Source organism: Bos grunniens, chromosome 10 (assembly GCF_055505025.1).
Source record: "Bos grunniens cultivar Pamir isolate PY7600 chromosome 10, Bosgru_T2T1.0, whole genome shotgun sequence".
Taxonomy (NCBI): domain Eukaryota; kingdom Metazoa; phylum Chordata; class Mammalia; order Artiodactyla; family Bovidae; genus Bos; species Bos grunniens.
The window spans coordinates 24957613-24970206 of NC_141174.1; the positions used below are offsets into that span (position 1 = coordinate 24957613).

At 40.7% G+C, this 12594-nt stretch overlaps 1 long non-coding RNA gene across 4 annotated transcripts; it reads right to left on the reverse strand.

Annotated features, from left to right (window-relative positions):
- Positions 1-7881: 7881 nt before the first annotated feature.
- On the reverse strand, positions 7882-12180 carry LOC147364161 (uncharacterized). 4 transcript variants are annotated; one of them, XR_015133624.1, is made up of 3 exons: positions 10242-10512; positions 8989-9074; positions 7882-8174 (listed from the first exon to the last, which is right to left on the reverse strand). It is a non-coding gene; the product is annotated as an uncharacterized LOC147364161 (long non-coding RNA). The 4 variants fall into 4 exon arrangements; XR_015133628.1 differs by having other exon boundaries at positions 9002-9074; positions 10242-10482; XR_015133625.1 differs by lacking the exon at positions 10242-10512 and adding an exon at positions 10783-12180 and having other exon boundaries at positions 8039-8174; positions 9002-9074.
- Between the last annotated feature and the right edge of the window lie 414 nt (positions 12181-12594).

Here is a 12594-nt window from a genome sequence, read left to right on the forward strand (position 1 = left end):
CAGGCCACTTGTGGGTTGGTACCACAAGTATTGTCCCTTCTTGTTATTTTGGGACCCAAATTCCCATTCTTTATTCATGCCTTTGGGGGATTTGTAGACAAAAGCTTACTTACACTTTCCAAAATGAGTTGCTTTATAAAAATCCCAGAATGCAGTCAAGCCCATCTGTTTCCTCTCCTATATTAACTTATTTGTTGCAGTAAAACTCCAGACAGTCCTCAGAGAGATGCAGTTATAGGAAAGAAAACTGATTATGAGGGAAAGATTTTAGGGTCATTGAGATTTATTCCCCCGATATGCAAAGTCTGTGTAATGTGTGCAGTAGCCTGAGATCACCTTGGCATAAAGCGTGGCTCATGTTGGAGCAGCTAATTTTGCAGCCTGCACATGTGGGGAATAGTAAGGAAGGGATTCCCATCACAGAAGGTTTAACAATCAGGAGCTTAAGATATTGCGATGGAAATGAGGCCGGTTGTGCAGCATTTTAACTGAGCATTACTCTGGAGCTTGTCTCCAAGTATTAAGGCTCTCAAAAAATATTGATTTGGATCCAAATGAAAAGAAGGATTTAACATTTGCCTTGTTTTCTGTGAAAGTCAAGATAAATTTACACCAGCAAACTTGAACCTGAGTTAGACTGTGTGTGTGTGTGTGTGTGTGTGTGTGTGTGTATGAGAGAGAGAGAGAGAGAGAGAGAGAGAGAGAGAGAGAGAGAGAGAGAGATTTAGTTGATGAAGAAATCTGACAGTAGAAGGTAAATAATGATAGATAATTATTGATTTACTCCACATTAGTTATATTAATTTATGGTAATTCTTCATTTTACTTGCAGGATTAAGGGGACAGGGGTTTTCATTTCTATTTCCTTCTATCTGAGAGGTGGTGTTAGGTGGCCTAGTCCCCGTAGAGTGGCAATTCAAATGTTATAATAGCCTGCTTCCCAGCACATAGTTTGTGGGCAGAGTTGCTCCCCCGCCACTCCTGTCTCCTAGAGAGCCTCCAGACACAGCAGGTGACACTGATGGATGGTCCCCACCCAGCTCTTTATTGAAGTCTCAGAATAGGTGAGATAGCTGATGCCTCAGTCAGGGTGGACAGCTAACAGGTCAATAGAAACTCAACCTGAAATTGCTGTCACAGCAGCTTGTTACAACTTTTGGCTTTGATGTACAGCTACAATACTTTGTAATTCAGCAAATGAGATGCTTCAGGACTGCTCTGTTGGGTGTAGCTGTAACCAGACGTCAGGTGATCTGGAGCCCAGTTCCAGCAAGAGCTTGTGACCTTGGGGTGATTTCTCAATGCTTCTGAGACTATTTCTTCATCTGCCAGAACAGTGGAGTGGGTGTTAGACTTTCCTAACCAGAACTGACTAGGATAATGCATACGAAAGTACTTTGAGGATGAAAGGAAAAAGTATTATTATACAACAAGGCTTGGCAGGTCAGGATTCCCTGGGGGACTTTTTCCCTCCTAGGCTGGGAAAAGTGGGTGAAGAGAACTAATATTCTGAAACAGGTATCACTGATCTCATCTCACTTAACCCCATCAACGTGAGTGTTATTCCCATTTTGCAGATGACTTGACTAAGGCTCAGAGAAGGTAACTACAGAGTTGTTCGTTGGTTGATACTTGCAGAGCAAGACCAGAGGAAACATGTCTGATTTCAAAGATGTGTCTAAGGTATGGGACCCCTGTCCCACTCTTCAGCCCAGCATTTCCTTCTGTCTTAGCAAATCACCCCTTTCCCCTTGCTTCTGCCACTTAACTGTTATATAAATGTGAGAGGAATTAATCTGTTTGAACCTGGTCCCTTATCTGTTAAAAAAAAAAAAAAACAGAACTAATACCACTCGTCTTGCAGGCTCATGAGGACTAAGTATTAGTCCATGGACAGTGCCGGTCAGGTGTGGACACAGACGGTGCCGCCTGGTCTATCCTCACCTCTGGCAGCTGACTTCATCCATGCTGTCCCCTCTACGGTGCTCCTAAAGTTCAACCTGTGCTTGAGGCCTCCCCTCTCCCTTTGGCAGGAGAACGAGAAAATGTCACTGCACAGTATCTTTCCATTCTTATTGACATTAGAAAAATTTTGAGAAACACCCTTAGATTCTTTCTAAGCTAGGCACCCAAGCAAGGTCTGAAGAAAACTATTCTTCAGTGGAGGGAAGCTGTGTGCCTTGAGCTGTTGCTTAGGAAAATCTCCGGGCAGAGATTTTTGACATCATCAATCATTTTATCTGTGTTTCCTTAATGACTGGATGGCACCATTTTTCTTTCCTAGTGCCCACTGTTAATCCCACTTTAATATCTGTCATTAAGTGAATCTTCATCAAGTTTGTAAACATTATTTCTCTAAGATTTGGATCCACACATTTAACTCTCTGTCTTTTCACCCCAATTCCATTTGAAATGGTCCAATAAATGTTGGAGAACATGTACAGCAGAGTTAGAAGACAGAAAAATGGTGCAACTGGAAACCAGAAATTTTAATGACATTTCTGTAAGATATAGTTTCACATAAAACTGTTGCAGGAAGGGAGATCCCTTCCAGGGCTAGAGAGTGGGCTCCTGTGCAATACTTGGAAATGAATTGTCTGAGGAGACACATGTGCTGGAAAAAAAGAGACTTTATTGGGAGGGGTGCCCTGGTGGAGAAGAGCAGTGTAAGGGAAACCAGGAGGACTGCTCTGCCAAGTGGCTTGCAGTCTTGGGTTCTGTGGTGCTAGGTTTAGTTTATAGGGTGTCTCCGGCCAATCACTCTAACTCAGGGTCCTTCCTGATGGTGCACACATTGCCCAGCCAAGATGGATTCCAGTGAGAAGGATCTTGGGAGGCTGGTGGGGCATATGGACTGGAGTCTCTTCTCCCCTTTTGACCTTTCCTGAATTCTTCCAGTTGGTGATAGCTTGTTAGATCCTTATTTCTTACCAGGACTTCTTGTTGTAAGATAACTCATGCAAATGGTCACTATCATGTCTGGCCAGAGCAGGTGGTTTGGGGCAATGTTTCCCCTAATGAAACTAGATTTAGGGTCTTACTATTTAGTAATGCAAAATTGTTATTTTATGAATTGTTTTAAAACCTTTGTTGTGACTTGAGTTGTGTCTCCCCCAAATAATATGTTCAAGTTCTAAGTCCCAGTGCCTATGATGTGATTGCATTTGAAAATAGGGTCTTTGAAGATATAATCAAGCTAAGATGAGGTCATACTGGATTAGGGTGGACTCTAATCCAACAGTTGGTATACTTATAAGAAGAGGGATATTTGGAAGAGATACACGGAAACAAAGGCCATGTAACAAGGGAGGAAGAGATTGGAGTGGTGCAGGAGTGCCAAGGACTGCTGGCAACCACCAGAAGCTAGAGAGAAGCAAGGAGAGATTCTCCCCCAGAACATTGTGAGGGAGCACGGCCCTGCCAAAATCTTAATTTTGGACTTCCAGCCTCCAGAACTGTAAGAGAATAAATTTCTACTGTTTTATGTCATCCAGGTTGTGGCAGTTTGCTATGACAGCCTTAGGAAACTAACGCAAGCTTGATTGAAGACTTTATTAAAAAAATGGATTTAGGGGAGTTCTGACTCCCGTGCATATGAAGAAAAGACTCACTTAAAAACAAGTGGATAGATTCCCTTAGAAGAGCCTCAGGTAATCTCCAAGCTCAGACAATAGGTGCTCAAACAAATGTGGGACACATGTGAGCCCTACCAATGACCTTGGGAAGTTGACCTTGACTCCATCCTTGCCATGAGCAGCCATGCCAAATCAAATGAAGGCATTATCCCAGCAGGTTTGTACTAAGGAGAGCTGTGCCACTCTGAGAAGGGGCTGGCTTGGCTGACCACAGCAAACACAGAAGGGCATCCCATAAGTTCAATGGGCTAAGCAGGCAAACTTTCTTGCATATACTCTTTCCTAACTTCTGAGTACAAACTAGACTGTTAATCTTAGGAAAAAAAGCCATAAAAATATGAAGTTTTCCCTTTCTCTTTTGTCTGAAGTGAAACAGTTTAAATACAGACCTGTACAGTTTCTGATAAGCCACTTTTCAAATTCCCAAACAGGAAAAATGTAGACATTTATTTGTTAACAAATTTTTGTTGAGCACTGTTATGTGCCAGGCATTATTCTAGAATGAGGGTTTCATTCAGAGGTTTTGCATCCTATGCAAAGATCTGAAGGCAAACCAAAAGAAAACATGGGGCAGTTAAGGAGCTGCAAGGATGGGTAAATAGGGAAAAAGCACTGGGCTGGGCTTGAGAAATTATTCAATACTATTTAAATTGTTCAAAGAAGAGAGGCCAGTCAGAGCAATCCAAGGAGATGACCTCTCTGAAATGAACTTATCCCAAGAAATCAGAAGAAGAAAAAACTTCTTTGTAGATATCTTTGAATCACCAATTCCTTTTAATATTTCAATACAGGATTAGAGAGGACACTGTATTTAGGAAAACAGAACAATCTGAGGCCAGGAAATATTGCCATAATATCAGCAATATAATTCTTAAATTAAAATTCTAAATAAAGGCAATGTAGAGAAAATTGAATCCCGAAGTAAATTGAATTGGTGAATTAGACAATTATGTTGAGAAATTCTCCTATATTGCAGAGGAAAATAAACTTAACCATAATGCATGTAAAGGAAACATGGTCAGGGGATAAATCCAACAGATCCAACTTGGGTGTAATGAAAATACCAAAAAGAGAGAACAACTACAGAAATGGTACATGCTGAATCATGTCCAACTCTTTGTGACCTCAAGGACCATAGTCCACCAGGCTCCTCTGTCCCTGGTGTTTTCCAGGCAAGACTACTGGAGTGGGTTGCCATTTCCTACTCCAAGAACCATAATGCATGTAAAGGAAACATGGGCAGGGAATAAATCCAACAGATCCAATTTAGGTACAGTGAAAATGCCCCAAAGAGAGAGCAGCTACAGAAGTGTAACAATAAAGAAATAATAGGAAAAAAATCTATACCTCAAGAAACGTTTGAGTCTTCAGACTGAAAGGACCTACTGCTGCTGCTGCTGCTGCTAAGTCGCATCAGTCGTGTCCGACTCTGTGCAACCCCACAGACCACAGCCCACCAGGCTCCCCCGTCCCTGGGATTCTCCAGGCAAGAACACTGGAGTGGGTTGCCATTTCCTTCTCCAATGCATGAAAGTGAAAAGTGAAAGTGAAGTCACTCAGTCGTGTCCGATTTTTCTCGACCCCATGGACTGCAGCCTACCAGGCTCCTCCGTCCATGGGATTTTCCAGGCGAGAGTACTGGGAATCAGGTAAACTTAGTGTATAGACTCCTACTAAAACAGATGCAATACAACTTCCTTCTTGCACTCAGGGAAAAACAACAACAACAAAAAACCCCCACACTATTTAGAAAAGGGAAAAAAGAGCATCAGCCATACTAATTGCTGGCAGTCAGGGAATAACATATATAAAGCTTTGAAGGAAATGTTACTGCCTAAGAATTTCTTATATGGTTTATGTGAGAGGGCAACAGAAACATCTATTCTCACATGTTGAAGAACTCATAAAATATTCCTTTTTCTGAGCAAAATTCCTTGAAAAAGTCCTATAGCAATTCAAGGAAGAAATCAAAATAAATAATTCAAACTGGAGGAAGCCAGTGCATCACAGAACTTATTACAAGAAATTAAACCAATAAAATTTCATATTAGTATATAAATGATTGCTGTTAATGTTATGGAATTTAGCAAAAATATTAAAAATGATAATAACCTGGATCTAAAAAGGCAGCTTATTCAGATAAAAACTTGAGAGTGTGAAGGAAGAGGGAACAAATAGAGGCTCTGTGAGCATTTAAGTTTGGTTTATTTTGTTTGCTGTTTTATACCCAGGCTTAGAATAGTGCCTGGCATATTGAAGGTGCTTAATGAATGAATGAAGTCTACCAAATCTGTATAATCAATTAGAATTTAAAACTCCCATAAAATAATAACAGAAAGACTATCTGATAGACAGATGAAGGAAAATTTCAATTTACATCCATTTTAAGAAAATAAAAGTCGAACGTCCCATCCCTCCCCCAATATAACTAGTAGTCAGGAAAACAGAAAATAACAAAGACCTGTTAATTCTTATCCATCAATCTGATTACCAAAGATTAATATCACCTGATGATACCACATGTTGATGAGCATATAGGGAAACAGAAACTCTCTTAGTCTTTTGGTGAACTTTAAATTAGTTCTAATACTTTGGAGAATTTTGTAATACGAAGCAAAGTTGAAAATGTGAGTACTCAGCAATTTGACTTCTAAGTATACACCTTAAAGAAACTCTTCTAAATGTGCTTCCCCATGAACTCCTCCAATGACATCATTGTTTGTAATAGTGAAAAAGTGGAAACAATCCAAATGTCCATCACAAGGGAAATATTAACAGAGAAATGAACTTGATTAATTCACACAATTGAATAATATACATTAGTTAAAATTAATGAACTACATTTGTGTTTTAACTAAATATGAAAAAACATAAAGTTAATTTGAAAAACAGCAAATTCCAGAATGGTATGAATAGCCTGCTAGGATTCATACACATTTAACAAGTACTCAAAATCACACCCACTTTACTAGGAATTGTTTACAAAGACAGTGATTAACAGTAAGAAACAAGAACTAAATGGAAACGTGCCAAACTCATGATAGTCATTACCCCTGGGGAGGAAGAAGACTAGGAGAGCTTTCAAATTATAGTTTGAAATAAATAACTTCAGCTTTATAATATTTTGCTCCTTTTATTAAAAAAAAATCTGAAGCAAAGAAACAGAATGTTAACATTTGTTAATTCTGAACAGTAGATACATGGTTGTTATATTATTCTTGTACTTTATTTTTAAAACCTTTCATACTCCCCCAAAACTGTAACAAATACCTCACCTTATGTCCTTACAACAATGATTTTGTTAGAAGATTGATGAATTCCCAGGGAGAAAGTGGGTCTATGCAGTTCTGACATGATATTAAAAAAAATTAAACTTACTGTGTTTGCTGTGTATACACATTATTTTTTTTTTTTTGGAAGGGCACAACTCTATCCCTTCCAAAGACATTTGGAAATGTTTGGGAAGAGATTTTGACTGGCACAATACTTGAATGGTGTTACTGGCATTTAGTAGCTGAGGCCAAGGATACTAATTGACCAGGCCCTGGTTCCAATTATGTCCTTTTGGGAAATACTGAGTTAGAAATTGCATTCTGCTGAGGCTAACAGAAAATCCTATTAGTAGGTTAAGCAAATAATCATTTTCTTTTCCTTATGCAACAGGAAGTCAGGGGGTAGCTGGTATAGGTTTAAGAGTGGCTCAAGGGTTTTAGGGCTCAGTTCACAGTGTTTCTAATTGTCTTTTCCTCATAGTCTCATAATGGCTGCCGAAGCTGTAGCCATCAAACCTAGTGTCCAGGTAGGAAAAATAAAGGGTAAGGAAAGAGAGGTCAATATCCCTATTTGTAAAGCAAAAATCCCTGATAGACTTCTATATATGTCTTATTGTATCACATGATTTTGCTTGCTGAAAGGGTTTAGTTTCTGGTTTTGTGGCTTTTATCCTAGAGGAAGGCAAGGAAAAGGGGGTCTGAGAAGGATGTTGAGTCAATCAACCCACAGACTTTGCTGCAAAAATGGATAGGTTAAATATTCATATAAGCTGGGGTCAAGCCTCGGTGGATCCAGGGAATTCGAAGCGGGAATGGCGTCCTCGAGGATCAGGAAACAATTGCTTAATTAAACATTAATTAAGGATATAAAGAGTGGTTAAATAAGGATAGCTCAGTGAGAAAATTCAGTGGAGAAAAGAGGCTGAATAATTCAGCCAGAAGGTGAGAGAAAGAACGACATGGGGAGACCAAGCTTCGGTGAACAAGGCCCGCACTTTATTTTCCAAAGGAGTTTTTATACCTTAAGTTATGCATAGAGGATAATGGGGGAAGGGGTAGAGTCTTGCAGTAAGCCAGGCTTTCTTCCTGCAAACTTATCATATGCAAAAGTTTAGGTGATTTGCATCATCTTCTGGCCCTGAGGCCTGTTAACATTTTAAGACTCTTTCTTCAGAAAACTTATTTTTCTCTCAAGGTGATTAGTCAGGCGCCACCCTCCAAAAGCATTAGATAAAGTTGCATTCCTATAGGGCAAAGGTGTGGTGGGCTATAACAAGAAAAAGAATTAACACAAGGGTCCAAGGTTACAAACATTAAAGCTACTACTTACACCAATTATATTAATCAATACACTGCCAGGGACACAGCAGGTAAGGGATATGGAAACTTAGCAGCAAACATTGGCCCAACAAGTGAAAAACCCTTCACTAATACAATTTCTAATCAATCTTTTAACTGCTCAAAGGAATCTGTATTTAGACAGTTTAGAACATCTTATGCCTTTCACAGTTGGGAGGCTCTGAACAATCACATGTGGCCGGAAGAACCTATTCAGGAGAGAGATGGTGGTGGGGGACAGCCCCCCGTAAAGTCAGAGGTGTGGGTGAGAGCACAAAGCAGTAAAGTAGGCAGACTCTGGTTTTGGGGGTAGATGCTCGAGAAATTCCAGGGGGACTCCTGAGGCTCAATCCTGCCTTTGCATATGCTGAGCCTCCTTCCTCATGACCTTTGCCATGGGCGGAGATCCTCACGCTGGCTCCCGGCACATATAAGTAAAATAAAATGGGTGAACATATCAAGGTTAACTCAGGAAAACAAAAACCACTCTGAATATTTACTACTAAGGGAATTTAATATAGGAAGTCAGTTACACAGGGGATTGAAGTGTATGGAAGCTAAACAGGGGACCGCGAGGCAGCCCAGAGATTAGCAACCTCAGAAAACTATTATCCACTCAATATTAGAAAGACAAGGGAGAGGGTAGAACAGGCTTGTTCAGAAGGAGCTAGAGCCAGAGTGGAGTTGCAGCTATTGAAGAAATATCACATAAGAGTTAGGGGGAGAGGAAGACCCCTGCTTACTCTTTTCTCTCACCAGATTTCTTCTATTGGCCAAACCCAGTGGAAAGTCAGCTGACCATCTGTAGGGACCACGCTATGATGTAGAGCTGAGTAAGAAAAAAACAAAAAATAAATTGGAGGGACAACAGGTCCAGAACCAACCTCTACTAGGTCAAAATACAAGCCATGCGTCTAAATTAATATGTTAAAGTAAAGGATAGTAAGGACAATAAAAGTAAATCATGAGCGACAAAATTAATATCAGATGATGTAGCATTCAGGCCTAGGCCATTAAATGAGATGAAAAAGGGTTTTTCTTTTTCTGTCTTTTTCTATTGCTAATAGGTGCAATCCATAACAAAGATGAAGGAATCATTGAAACCTTAAGTGCTAAGTAGCATGCATCAAATATATATATCAAAACTTCTTAGAAATATGAGAAATCCACAAGAACCATAATCATAGAGGGGGACTTTAATCCCTGTGATAGATCGAGCAGACAAAAGTAAATAAGAACATTCAACAAGAGCTCATATTAAGACATATGGCAGCAGCCAAACCTGAAATCAGAGATAGTCACGGATTTAAGTGCTTTTATTAATACACAAGAAAATGAAGATAAATGAATTCAATTATGGCTTCAACTCAGAGGACATAAAGAACAAATATAACTTTAGGAAAGGAAGAGAAAAGAATCAATAAAAACAAAAACAGAAATCAATACATTTGAAATAAATGTGAAGTTGATAAATTTACCAAGATCCTATTCCAAAAAGGTCAGTAGAAGAGACAAACTCTTGGAAAACCTTAAAAAAAAGTTAGAAAGGACCACATACATAGCATTAAGAATAAGGAAGGGAATATAACCAAAGATAGAGAGGTTAAATTCATTGTAAGAGCAATATTGTATATGACTTAATCCTCAGACATCTAAAAATCTCAATGGTAAAGATGATTTTATAGGGAAATAAAAATATTACAAAATTAAAAGAGGCCTTATTATGTCTCATGAAGCCCTATAGTTGTACTCTGTCATGGAAACTGGAATATGACATCCATTAGGAAGAAATGCAAATTAAGTTTACTGAACTGTCTTCCCTATTAGACTACATGTTTCCTGTGGTCAAAGACTACATTTTATTTGATTTTGCACCTCCAGTATATAACTAAAGTATACAGTATACATTGTAGAGAATGCAGACATTCAGGGGACGTTTGTTGAAAACATTTCTTCTTTCCGCCCTCCCTTCCTTTCCTTCTCCCTTTGCCCTTACCTCCCTTCCTCCTTCCTTTCCCCTCTTCCATATGCATGGAACAGTCAGAAAGCAAGATCCATTTAGTTTAGAATGAAGAGCCCTCTATTTATGTCATTCTTTAGGTCCTATCTATGGTCTATTCTTTATAGATCCCATCACCCTGTGAGGCAGGCTCCCATGTGGGGTCCACAGAGGGTTCCTCTGCACCTCACACTGCTTATCAGGAGCTGCCTGGAGCTGGTGACTCAGAGAATGGCCCAGCAGGCCCTGGCTGTTGCTAGGAAACCACAGTTCCCTGGTGGAACCCAGAACAACACTTGCAAGTTGTTCCTGATAACTTAGAGGAAGCCAAGAGCTGTCAGAAAAAGTAGGGGGAAAAACAAAAAGCCGAAATGAAGAAGTAATTTTCCTTGCCCAGCACTAAATGACATGTATCTATGGGGACTAGAGACAAAAATAGTCAGAACAGAAGTTGGCATCATTAACAAAACCCCTTTTGCTCTTGCTTCTTTTGATGTTGTAAAAATGTGCTGCGTTCAGAACATGACCCAAAAGATACCTGTTCAGTAGACAAGCCTCCAAGTTTTCTGAAACTTTGGCAGTGGGAAGGGCTGGGGAAGTGAGGCAGGGCTTTCCTCCAGGTTCCCTGCCTCTCTGATTTGGGCCTCTCCAGCTGTGGGCTCAGCCATCTTTTGCAAGTGAGTGCTTCCTTGGGCCACCAGTCAGAAACTTTTGACCAACAGCAAATCAGTGTTGCCCAGGCACACTGGCAACAGCAGAAGGGGAACAAGGAGCCCTACAGCAGTGGTTCTCCAATTTGGCTGTGTGTCAGAATCCCCTGGACTGTTTCTTAAACAGAGATTGCTGGGCCCTCCTCCCAGGATTTTTGATTCAGGAGGCCTGGGTGGGGGCTGAGAATGTGCCTTCTACTAGGCTCTGCTAGATACTGACTGCTGCACCTCCAGAGACCACACTTTGGGGACCTTTGCCCTAGACTATTAAATCTTGCAAGAAATTGACAAATCACTGAACTGATGAAGAGACAGAGGTTCAAGGAAGTGCAGTGGATTGCCCAAGGTCACTTAGCTACTCATCGTGGGCGCAGACCAGGCTTCCTGGATTGAATACTAGAGCTTTCTCCACTACCAAATGCTCTCTAAGCAGTGTCTCTTTAAAAATTCTCCAAAAGACTCCAGATGGCCGCCAACAGGGGTGGTCCTGTGAAGTGAATGCCAAGTTGCTAAATCCAACCCTGATAGCAACAGCTTTGAATGTGAAGCCAGAGACGGAATTGCAAAAGCCTTTGTGTTCTTCGCAGCGTTGTCTCTCATCTTTCTAAATACTGTAGATGGAAAAGGAAGCATGTTGAGGAGGAGCAGACACAGTTAGGCAGGGCTCTGATACGTTTCCAAAGAGGCATGCCTCCAGTGCCATGCTGCCAAGCTAGGGCTGCTGGTGGGAAGCCCCATCGGCTTTGGGCTCAAACCACAAGGCAGGTCCCCCTCTTGCCAGCAGCCCCCACCTTCCTCTCTGACCTCTGTGTGGGCTGAGATAGGTCCAGAGATAACATTTAAAAGTTAAAAAAAAAATCACATGTTCTTTTCACTTTTGCTTCATCAGCCATCAAGGCTAATTGTAAGCTGCTGGATACAAAAAGAATGACAGCCAAGCAACATATATTAACAAGGTCTGGCTAAAGCAAAACTAGGCTGAGTGTGGACTTTGTTTTCAGTCCTCCTGGTCCCCTCTTTGACCCTCTCATGAACCTCCAAGGCCCTCCACTCTTCCCTTCCCCTCTTGACTTCTATTCTGTATGATTCTGCTCCTCTTCACCTTCAGCTAAACTCACTAAGGTATGAGATGGAAGCGATTTAAGGGCTCACAGGTGTTTTAATTTAAATAAGGGGCATTTGAAGACCAAAAACCCTCCAAAGCTTGACTAAATGAAGCTCTAATAATGAACTGTGGAGGGTATTGGAGAATGGAGGGAGAATCACTAAGAAACAGGAACTTATCTGGAATTTTTTATGTTGTACCTCATAGGTGGCCACTAATTTGTCTCCTGCCAAGGTTGAAGCTTATGCTGTATACTCATAATACTGACAGAGGCTCACGCCTTAGGAACCATCACTCATATTTGTAGTATTTTCGTTCTCACAAGAACCTTGTGCCCATTAGTTGGCATTCAGATAGAGCCAGTGGACAAATTCTTGTTTCTACAGCATAACGGTGCTAAGAGTAAATGCCTAGAGAGTTCCTCTTTCCTGCCAGGGTCTTAACTTTGTTCATGTCTTCATGGGGTGAACTGTAAGGTTGTGACTGCTACCAAGTGGGTGCAGAAATACTTGACATTGTACTTCTTTATGGTGCT